The following is a 10,843-nucleotide window of genomic DNA, read 5'->3' on the forward strand; positions in this document are numbered from 1 at the left end:
ATGAAATGTATCAGGTAAAAAGCACTGAGTTTATCAGTACTTTTCCTCCCAATAATTTCTTGCTTATTTTCTTCTTTATTTCCTAACATTCTTAACATTGAGTAAACTATTGCTAATGAAAAAATTATTTTGTTAAAAATTTGCAAAATATGAATGCCTTAATCCATTTGGGCTACTATAACAAAATACCATTGGATGGCTTGTAAACAACAGAAATTTATTTCTCACACTTTTAGGAGTTTGGGGAAGTCCAAGATCAAATAGCTGGCAGATTCAGGGTCTGATGAGATCCCACTTCCTGATGCAGACACAGCTGATTTTTCACTGTGTCCTCATGGCATCAGAGCGCTCTGAGGTGCCTTTTATAAGGGCACTAATACCATTCATGAGGATGCTGCCATCATATCGGGGCTTAGGTTTCAAAATGTGAGTTTTTAAGGGACATGAACATCCATCTCATCTCTACCAGGGGAAAAAACAAAATCCCTTCAGTTAAATAGGAGAGTTTATACATCGTCTTATACTCTTGTTCTTTTCTCCTTGATTTATTCAGCAAGAAATAAATGTGCACATAATCATTAATTGATTCATATTATTAATTGATTTGATGGTCCTAAGTTGATAAACATGATTTATTAGTTCATATATGTAATTAGTTGATAAATTGATACATGTAATGAGTTAATTTATGTGCATTGGTAATTATTTGATATATATGCAATGAGGCAACAATTCCTTTCCTTACATGTTCATTAATTTATTTTGTGTGTTCAGTCAATTATTATTTCATCGAGTGTATATTGAACTTCTTTACTTTGCCCAGACCCAGGGCTAGGTGTTGGTGAGGCAAAGTTGAACATGATTAATTGCCTGCTAGATGGGAGCTCACTCTGTACTAGAGAGGCAGAGAGGGAAAATACATTATCAAACAGAGGGATACATGCTCTATTCTTATACAGATGATGCTGTGGGAGCAATGTCAAGAGGACACTTACTTCCTTGTGTGGCAGAAGGCGGGAGTGCTCAAGGATGACCTCAAGGATGAGATGATGCTTTACCATGAGTCTTTCATAACAAAAATGTGTTTTTCAGGCAAAGGAAAGAAGGAACAGTATTCCAGGCAGTGTAAGAGTCTATACTTAAGAGCTAAAGTGAGAAAAACAATTATTGTTTCAAGAGATTAGAAAAGGGGATCCATGTGGGTTTAAACAGAGGAGCCTGTAAAAGAAACAATACTTGACCTAAATCTTAAAAAATTAAGAAGGTAGGGGCGCCTGGGTGGCTCAGTGGGTTAAGCTGCTGCCTTCGGCTCAGGTCATAATCTTGGGGTACTGGGATCGAGTCCCACATCGGGCTATCTGCTCAGCAGGGAGCCTACTTCCCTCTCTCTCTCTCTGCCTGCCTCTCCATCTACCTGTGATTTCTCTCTGTCAAATAAATAAATAAAATCTTTTAAAAAAAAATTAAGAAGGTATAGAAGTGGAAAAAGAAGATTCAACTGCAGTAAACGCATAATCCATTGCCCTAGTCTGGGACGTGGTAGGTGATATAAATTGGCACAAGATAGTTTACTTCTGTCCATGGAGTCATCAGATAAATTAGGAAACAAACTTTCAGTTTTGAAGCAATCACCCTAAGGACAGATCTATTAATTACAAATTAAATCAGATCTCCCATGTGACAGAATTCATTCTTGTAGTAATAAAGGGTCACTCATTATAGTATCTTTCTTGAACCAAGGGAGGTTCCCACACAAAGAGCTGAAAAGCTTACATGAGAACTTTCTGATCTCATGTAAGATGTCCCATGAAGACACCATCTATCTAACATGATTGCTTTTACACCACTATAGAGAGATTTCTGAAACACTGCTGCATTTTTGTGTTCTCTGAACTCAGAGTTGGGCCAAAAATGATCAAAGTAGGAGGAAATATGTCTTTGAAATTAACTAGCTTTTTTTTTTTTTTAAGGAAAAAGGAGATAAGGAAAATATCGGTCAGATATTGATAGAGAAAACTTATGCCAAGTTTCAAAGGCATAGAAATGCAAAATACAGAGAAGGATATTTTTCAAACTTCAAATTGAGTCTGGAAATGTTGCAGGGATGGTTACATATGGCAGGCAAACAGAACACATGCCAAAAAGGGGAAAATGAGTGTGAGAAGGTGTGAAGATTGATCTGTGCATATGAGGGAACATTAGCAAAAGAAAATATCTGTATAGGAAATGGGCCACATTTGTATAGAAAAGAGAGGTCAATAGAGGGAGAAGTTTTGAACATTATTGGAGTGAGGAACTAGACAAATTACAGCCTGACATTTTTAACTTCGACTTCATGTGATTTTTATTCCCCACTCTGGTTTAAATAACACTCTTTTACTTCCTTATTTCTCTTCAGATTTTTTTAATTAAATTCTAGTTAGTTAACATATAGTATAATATTGTTTTCAGGAGTAGAATTTAGTGATTCATCACTTACGTATAACACCCAGTGCTCAACACGACAAGTGCCCTCCTTTAAACCTGTCACCCATCTAGCATATTCCCCAACCACGTTCCTCCATCAACTGTCACCGTTCTTTACTTCTTTACCTACAACCACCTGTTCCTCTTTTCTATCCCATTAGCATGATGTGAAAAAAACCTGCTCCTCTTGTAGAGTTAAATTGTAGACACATCTAGGAGTAATCAAAAGGCACAACCAAACATTTATTTTGTCCCATTTCATTTTAAGGGTATATCTTTCTTTCTCTCTCTTTTTTTTTTTTTTTTTTTTGTCTTTAATGATTGGGAGTCAGTACCAATTTCGGGGAAAATCACATGAAAATGTAATAGAATGACTCATGTGTTAAGGAATTCTCTTTGAAATATAGTAGTATAGGGGCAACTGGGTGGCTCAGTCATTAAGCATCTGCCTTCAGCTCAGGTCATGATCCCAGAGTCCTGGGATTGAGTTCCACATTGGGCTCCCTGCTCCATGGGAAGCTTGCTTTCTCCCTCTCCCACTCCCTCTGCTGTATTCCCTCTCTCACTGTGTTTCTCTCTGTCAAATAAATAAATAAAATCTTTGAAAAAAAAAAGAAATATAGTAGTATAGAAAAGTATTATTATATTATTATTCTGAAAAAGCAGAAGGCATAACATTCTTTGTGTCTTGTTTCAAAATTCCTCTTTACAGAGATAACTCTCTTAACATGTACTGATGCAGAACAAAAGTATTTTCACAACATTTCAATATCATCCCTCTTATTTAAAGGCAGAAATTCCAGGCATGTAGGTGGCACAATTGGTTAAGTGTCTGGCTCTTGATCTCAGCTTGGGGCATGATGTCAGGGTTGTGAGTTTGAGCTCAGTGTCAGGCTCCACACCCAGTGGATTCTCTCTCCTTTTCCCTCTGCCCCTCCCTGATTGCACTCTCTCTCTCTTTAAAAAAATAAAAAGAAGAAGAAGAAGAAACAGAACTTCATCTGTGGCTTGGTTTTTGTTTTTTTGTTATTTTCTGGTGACTTGGTTTTAATATTATATAAAATATATATGACAGGATTATGTAATGCTACATAACAAATTACCCCTAAATTGAGTATTTTAAAAACAGCAAACATTTATTATCTCACAGTTTCTGTAGGTCAGACACCATGGTGCAGTTGGGCTGGGTCCCCAGGCTCACAGTCTCTCATAAAGCTGCAGTCATGTCAAGACCTGACTGACAGAAGTGACAATTCCTTAGCAATCATTGATTTGGCTTCTATTTCTACAGTATTTCCTCTTCCAGAATCTCATATAACTGGAATCATAAAATACATAGCATTCTAATACTTGCTTCTTTCACTTACTATATTCATTGACGATTCACCTATGTCTTCACATGACTTGATAATGCATTCTTTTTATTGGTGAGTAATAGTCCATTGTATGGATATACCACAATTTGTTTTTCCATTCACCTTTTGAAAGACATACTGATTACTTCCAGGTTTGGGTAATTATGAATAGAACTCCTATGAACATTCATGTGTACAGGCTTTTGTGTGGGCCTAAGTTCTTGGGTCAGTTGGGTCAATGCCTAGAAGTACAAAATGATGGGTTATACGGGAAGTTGATGTTTGGCTTTATATCAACTTTTGAATCAATAATGTGTAGATATACTAAATTATACAAATTTTTAGAATGATATGCTTTATACATTTTTTCTCACTGCCCCCTCCAGAAACACGCTTTCTAGTAAACCTTAAGAAAGTTGGGAGAGAACAAGGTCAACAGTTACTATAAGGTAGCATTTCTTAGATTGAATTCTACTGAGAAGGGAGTCAGTGGAGAAGAAAGATTAAAATGGAGACAGAAAATGTCAGTTAAGTTGTAGAGATGAAAGAAGTATTTGAGGAAGTAGCCATCAGGAATGGCAGGATGTGTTTCATAGCTGAATTTGGGTTTTAAAATGCAGACTGGAGAGGAATAGCAGAGAGTCTATTTTAGAAAAGATCAGTCCTGGGAAAAGAAAGACATATGAGAAAAGACAGGCACAGAGTAAGCAACTAGGAAGATGAAGAGCAGAGTGAAGAAACCATGAGAGTACAAGCTAGAGGTCCATCATGATGGCTGGGGAGGTGAGCTCTTGAATCATTAGAAGGATAAGGATTCGGGTGTAGTGTACCTCCTTGAGAGCAAGCCTAATGGCAATCTCAGTTTCTTTGATTGACAAGAGACTTCAATGAATATTTTTAAAAACTGTTCCTCCCTGTGCCATCACCCCTTTTCATGCCAATGTCTTTTATAGGAATGTTTAACAAGTGTTCACTGAATCTCCTCACACTCCACCCACATCCACTTCTCGTCTATGTGGGGACTGATTATAAAAGTCATAAATGTAATAAAAAATGAAAAGGATCCAAAAAGTTGTTCTATAATCCAATCTTCATGCAGAAATGTGATGTTTAAAATGTAATATATTGTGGCTTCTGAAATGTTCCTTCTAGGAGCATGTGAATGGATGGTGAATGAATATGTGACACTTAAATAATCAAATGATCATATGAGGAAAGAAGGCACAGAAATGCTTCATCAACAGATGTGGTGGCATTGCTATAACCATCTCACACAGAAAAAAAACATGCCTTCCTCGGTGTTGTTTTCTGCACATGCTACAAGGGAAGTTCTTGGCTTGCCCCCTTTGGTCTCTGAAATTATGGTAGAACTAAAGTGTTCTGATAATTGGGAGCCCAAATTAAGATGCTTGTAATGGATGCATGATTAAACATGATTATTTTGTTTGTTTGTTTCTAAAATATATATTTCCCTTATAAACTTCTAGAACATTCTCATTAGACTTGGTTTCTGTTTTGAGCCATCCTCACTTAAACACAATCTTAAGTCTCAATTGTCACCAGTATTTCTTCAGAACTCTGGAACACAAAGAACCAAAATTATCAACTGCAAAATATATGCATAAGTGAGCTAACTCATAATTCTAGCATTGTAAAAATATAATGAGCCATTTAACTTCCTTTATAATCTTCTAATTAAATAACAATAACCTTATTGAGTGCAAGTTAGTGTATTCTTTTTTAACTATTTCTCCATCTCCACCATTTCCACTCTAGGATTATCTATATACAAAATGTGGAGGGAAAAATAAAATTTGAGTCCTTTTGTAATGGCTGTCTTGTGATATACCCCTGATATGTGTGTATTAACCTGTCATCATTTCTTGATTCTAATTAGCTTCATATTAAAAAGGTTTACAAAGTTACCACTGATATGAGAGACACAGGCATATATATTTTAAATAACCAAAAACGCATAAGAAGCTGAGTCTAAAGGTAGTTCTCCATATCACTGGACAGTGAGACTCAGTGGGACATTAAGCAGGCAGCATTCACTACATTAGCATGTAGGAGTCTTCTTTCATTAGGTAGAGGCACTAGATCATATGAGACAGGACCGCAGACTTGCAAGGACCCTCCGTAAAAACCCATCGATATTTTCAAAATGCATCACATTCTTTTTGAACTCCTTTGAGATACATTAGCAACCTTATTAGGTTCTCTGCTCTGAATTATCTCCCTGTCTTACTCCTTGACCTACTAATGTCTCAAAATGCATTAAGACAACAATTAGTTCCTTCTCTTTATGCTGATGGGGCATTTGGCACTCTCAAAAGCATAATACAACTCATTTTTCTTCTCCTGCTTCATGTGATAAGGCTTTTATTTTAAATAAGTGCATATAATTTACAGCATGATGCCTAACAAACCTCAGTGAGAAGACTATGGGAGTGGATATGGGATAAAGGGAGCAGGGGGGAGAAGAAAATATTGAATTGGGAGAATATTGATGATTCAAAATAATGTTATTTTAAACCTAGTAAATAGAGCAATTCTTAACCATCTTATTTTATGTCTGAAAAATTAATTTCAAGTCTTACATTTGAAGTATACAGTTTGCTTTATTTTCACTATTTTTTTCCTTTGACTGATTTTCCAGTAAATAAGCTTTCTATTTCCTGTCACCACCCACAGATCCTTCTCTTTGATGTTTTGTGTTCTCAATAATATGTCATCACTTCTCTATGTATTTTAATGATCCAAATAAGAGTGCCAAAGTTCTATGTGTGCACAAACATATATATACATATATATAATCATTAGTACATATATTACATCTAAATGTAATTATACATGAAAACAGACATTCATGGAAACCAAAATTATTCTAAATTATTGCCAATTCTTCCTTAGTCATGTGATAATTTTCCAGGACCCTCAAAATCCTTCTCTACCTTCAAACTAGTCTTACATATGAGCAGCTAATATTACTTCCAGTCAGAAATGCAGTTGCTGGGGTACCTGGGTGGCTCAGGTAGTTAAGTGACTAACTCTTGATTTCAACTCAGGTCATGAATCTCCAGATCTTGAGATCAAACCTCCCATCAGGCTCCAGCTGAATGTGGAGTCTGCTTAAAATTCTCTCTCTCTCTTTCCTTTGTTCCTCTCTGAATGTTCTGTTTCTCTTTTAAAAAGAAATGTAATTACTAACCCACACAAATTTTCTTGAAGGATTTGTGCTCATATAACAGAGAAAGGAGAATGGGGCAGGGGATCTTGACTTGATTGGAGAATTCAGAGTAACCTATGTACCAAATTGAGACAAATATTTTCACCATCTTTTGACCCTGTCACTGAAAAAAGATCATCTTTGATTAGTATCTGATTTACCTGGGCAAAACAGAAGGTCAAGCGAGTCTGATGCTATTGACCTGAGCCAAGTGCAAAGACAGAGACAGAGACAGAGACAGAGAGAAAGAGAGACAGCTGAATCTAGAATGAGAAACACTTTTGCACTGGAGCCCGGCAAAAGGAAGCATTAATTTTCAATCTTTGAATTTGATTATTACTCTGGTCTAGACGTTCTAATGACTGAAGTGAAACTGTTCTCTGGAATTTTATTTGAGCTCTTTATTAACAGAGTGTAATTGAATAAAACTCTGAGGCACATCTAAGAGTTAGTTAAGGGTAAGGAGGGGACTATCCCAGGATCCAAATAAAAAGGTTAGTGGCAGGAAAAATGAAGTTTATTTTCTATTTGCATCTCAAAATCCAGTCAGTAAAAAGATTACAATAGCAAGGTATCCAGTCTGAACTTCCACTGCCATTTGGACAGGGCTGGACTTGTCTGACCCGTGGGTAGGAGGAGCCAAGGCCATTGTTTTGACCTGATGCTTTGTTGTATTTTATTTGGTTGGTTTGGGTTTTGTTTGGGGTCAGCACCAGAGAAGAAAAGATTATAGAAAACCAGAACTGCTCCATGATCAGTTGCATGAGCTCCTGACTGGGGTTTTAGAAGAACATTTCAGGCAGAAGCAAGAGAATCTGTCTTCACCAAAGTACACCTGAGAAGCAGCATGTCTGTTTTGGAGCATGAGGGGTGGTTGTCCTTCCTTGATACACACACTGTAATGTGCTCAGGCAGAATGAAGATTCTAAGAGATTAACATCACATCAGAACTCTAGACCTCATACTTTGGGGAGTATAGGAGATTAATTTGTGTCCTCGACTCAGGCCAGTCCCGACAGACCTTGGCAGCAATAGTCACTCTGAGGTGTCACCCAGGTGACTCTGAATGAGCCAAGGTGACAGAACAAAGAGAATGTGAACCCAAAAATAGGTTATGTCAGCAGTTACTATACTTGTAGGCCCAGGGACACCTCCACGCTCTTATTTTATTATACACTACCAAAAATCATGTTCATTAATATCACCATTGTCTCAGTTCACTCAGACTGCTATAACAAAATATCACAGACTAAAACTACAAGCATTTACTTCTCACAGTTACAGAATCTGAGAAGTCCAAGATCAAAGTGACAATTAATTTGGTTCCAGGTGAGAATGCTCTTGCTGGCTTTCCGATGGCATCCCTCTCACTGTGTCCTTACAAAAATGACAGAGAGAGAGGGAAAGACAGAGGGACAAAAAGATAGACAGAGGGTCTACAGTCTGTCAAATAATAGCCTCAATGTCACTGTCTCTTTTACTTTCTTTGCTATTGGCTTAGGTCAAAAACATCATACTCAACTGACCTTCTATTTTGCTGAAATAAACCAGGTACTAATCAAGGCTGATCTTTCATCAGAGGCAGAGCCTCATGATTCACATGTGAAAATACTTCTTTAGCTTTGATAACATAGGTTACCCTAAGTTCTCCAGTCAGTCAGCAGCCCCTGCTCCAGCCCCGACTGCCTATGATTCTCCTCACTTTTTCACCATCCAGAGCACAGTCTGATCTCTCTTTCTTTTCTTCTAGAGCCTCTAGCCCCATCATAGGAACCCATCCCCATACCTCATCCAAACCTCATCTAAACCAAATCACCTCATGAAAGCCCCACCTCTATGTACCATCACACTGGGAGGGTTAGGTCTTCAACATGTGACTCTCAGGGTCCACAAACATTCATCCATAACAAACCAATCTTATCAGATTAGTCTATACATATTGCGAAGCTGTTAAACAGAGGTGAAAACCAGTCTTTTTGAATACTTTTCTTCATTTGAAATATCCAATTTTGTCTCAGCTACAAATATTGTCTTTGGTTTTCCTTGAAGTGGAAGGCTCACTTAATTCATTTTTCCCCCCCAACAAAAAAAAGGTCTCCCGAATATCCTAGTCTGAAAATCAGTTGGTCTGTTGGCTGTTCTCTAAGATAGAATGAGTTTTCCATGAAAAAGCAACCAGTTCAGTTCCTAACTCAAACAATTTTACAAGTGCCTTTCCCTCAGAAACCTTCACATATCATCGCCAGCATAATAAAAAGACATGTACTCAAGAGTAGATTTAATAAACTTAATAACCTCCCAGCTTCGTCTAAGACATTCTCAAGTGAAACTAGCTTTTTCTTTTTTCTTTTCTTTTTTTTTTAATCCTGTAAGGATATTTATGGTGGTAGGGAAGGGAAGGACTACTAGTCGAGTTTGGTTCCGCCGCCTGAGTCATGCTAAGGTTCTACCAGTTTCCCACTCCAATGCCTTTACACCTTCAGTGAAAAAGACATATTAAATCTATTTCACTATTATTACAAAAGTCGTTTTTGATCTTTTAGTCCTCCCGAAAGAGTGCTGAGAATCCCACAGGATCCATGTACTACATTTGAGACCTCTTGGACTATATCATAGAGTAATCAAGAGGAACAAATTCAGCGGCTCATGTGAGGGAGAGGGAGCATCCTGGTGTCTTGAGGTGAACTGGCGGAAGCGAAGTCACATGAAGCTGGCACTGGAACCCAGGCGCCCTGGCTGCAGATACGAGACAGGCTGTTTCACACCACAGTACACTCAGGATTAACTGCTCCACTCCTTGCTCGTGAGGCTTAGTTAAAGCTACGTAAACATGCTCTCCCATCCTTACCATTTTTCAATACCTTACCAAAAAAAGAGAAAGGTGTCAGATAAGTTGATTATGCTGAATTAAACCACAGGATAAGATGCCTGTCCTGTGAGCCCTGTTGACAAGTGCATTCAGGTAGGGAACTCAATACGTGTCAGGAGAGAATTTGCGCTATTATAGCCACAGTCTCTCTCACCAGCTTGGTGACATGGTCTTAATAGAGCTCTCTGGCCACCAAGTGACAGGGAATGCACAGAAAGCCAGAACTGGCTTTTAGAAGAGGAGGTAAAAATTTTTTTAAAAATTGGTTGCTTTTGTTTTATTAGAAAGCACCCTCCTATACCTGCCGGGGATGGTCTTCATCCGGCAGAGTTGGGTCCTTTAGGAGCTGCGGAATGGAGGACCTCCCTTTGGCAGGCACTAAAACCAAAAATATATCCCTCACCTCTCTTGTTTAAGAAGGAAAACTAGAAGAAATCTGGAGCAGTTTAGCACCAGGAATAGAAAACGCTGTAGGGATGTGGAGGCGGGGTAAGTTGGGGGCAGAGTGGTGACAGATTTTGAACCCAGGAGGGGCTTGGTATTATGGTGTTATCACTTAGCTTACAAAATGTAAAAAAACAAAAAACAAAACAAAACAAAAAAACAGCCTGCTCTGCCTAATGATCGTGCAGCTTGGGTTGGGGGCACCATGTGGGCTGAAAATATTCTCTGCTGATTGATTATGAAAGATGTGAGTAAGGAGAAATTTTCAAGGCAAAAAATGAATGTTATGTGTAAAGAAGGCATAAAATGCCAAGGGCACAAAGAAGTGGTAGTGTTTATAGTCCGTAGTTCGTACTTAGAATGTTCAGTCTATACGATGAAACAAAAGCCAACCCTGAATGTTTCATATACACATGTACATATTTGTTATATCATAGTGAACAGTCTACAATAACCCAAAGCTTCAGAGATAACATAAAG

The sequence above is a fragment of the Neovison vison genome, chromosome 1, assembly GCF_020171115.1.
Source record: "Neovison vison isolate M4711 chromosome 1, ASM_NN_V1, whole genome shotgun sequence".
NCBI classification, from domain to species: domain Eukaryota; kingdom Metazoa; phylum Chordata; class Mammalia; order Carnivora; family Mustelidae; genus Neogale; species Neogale vison.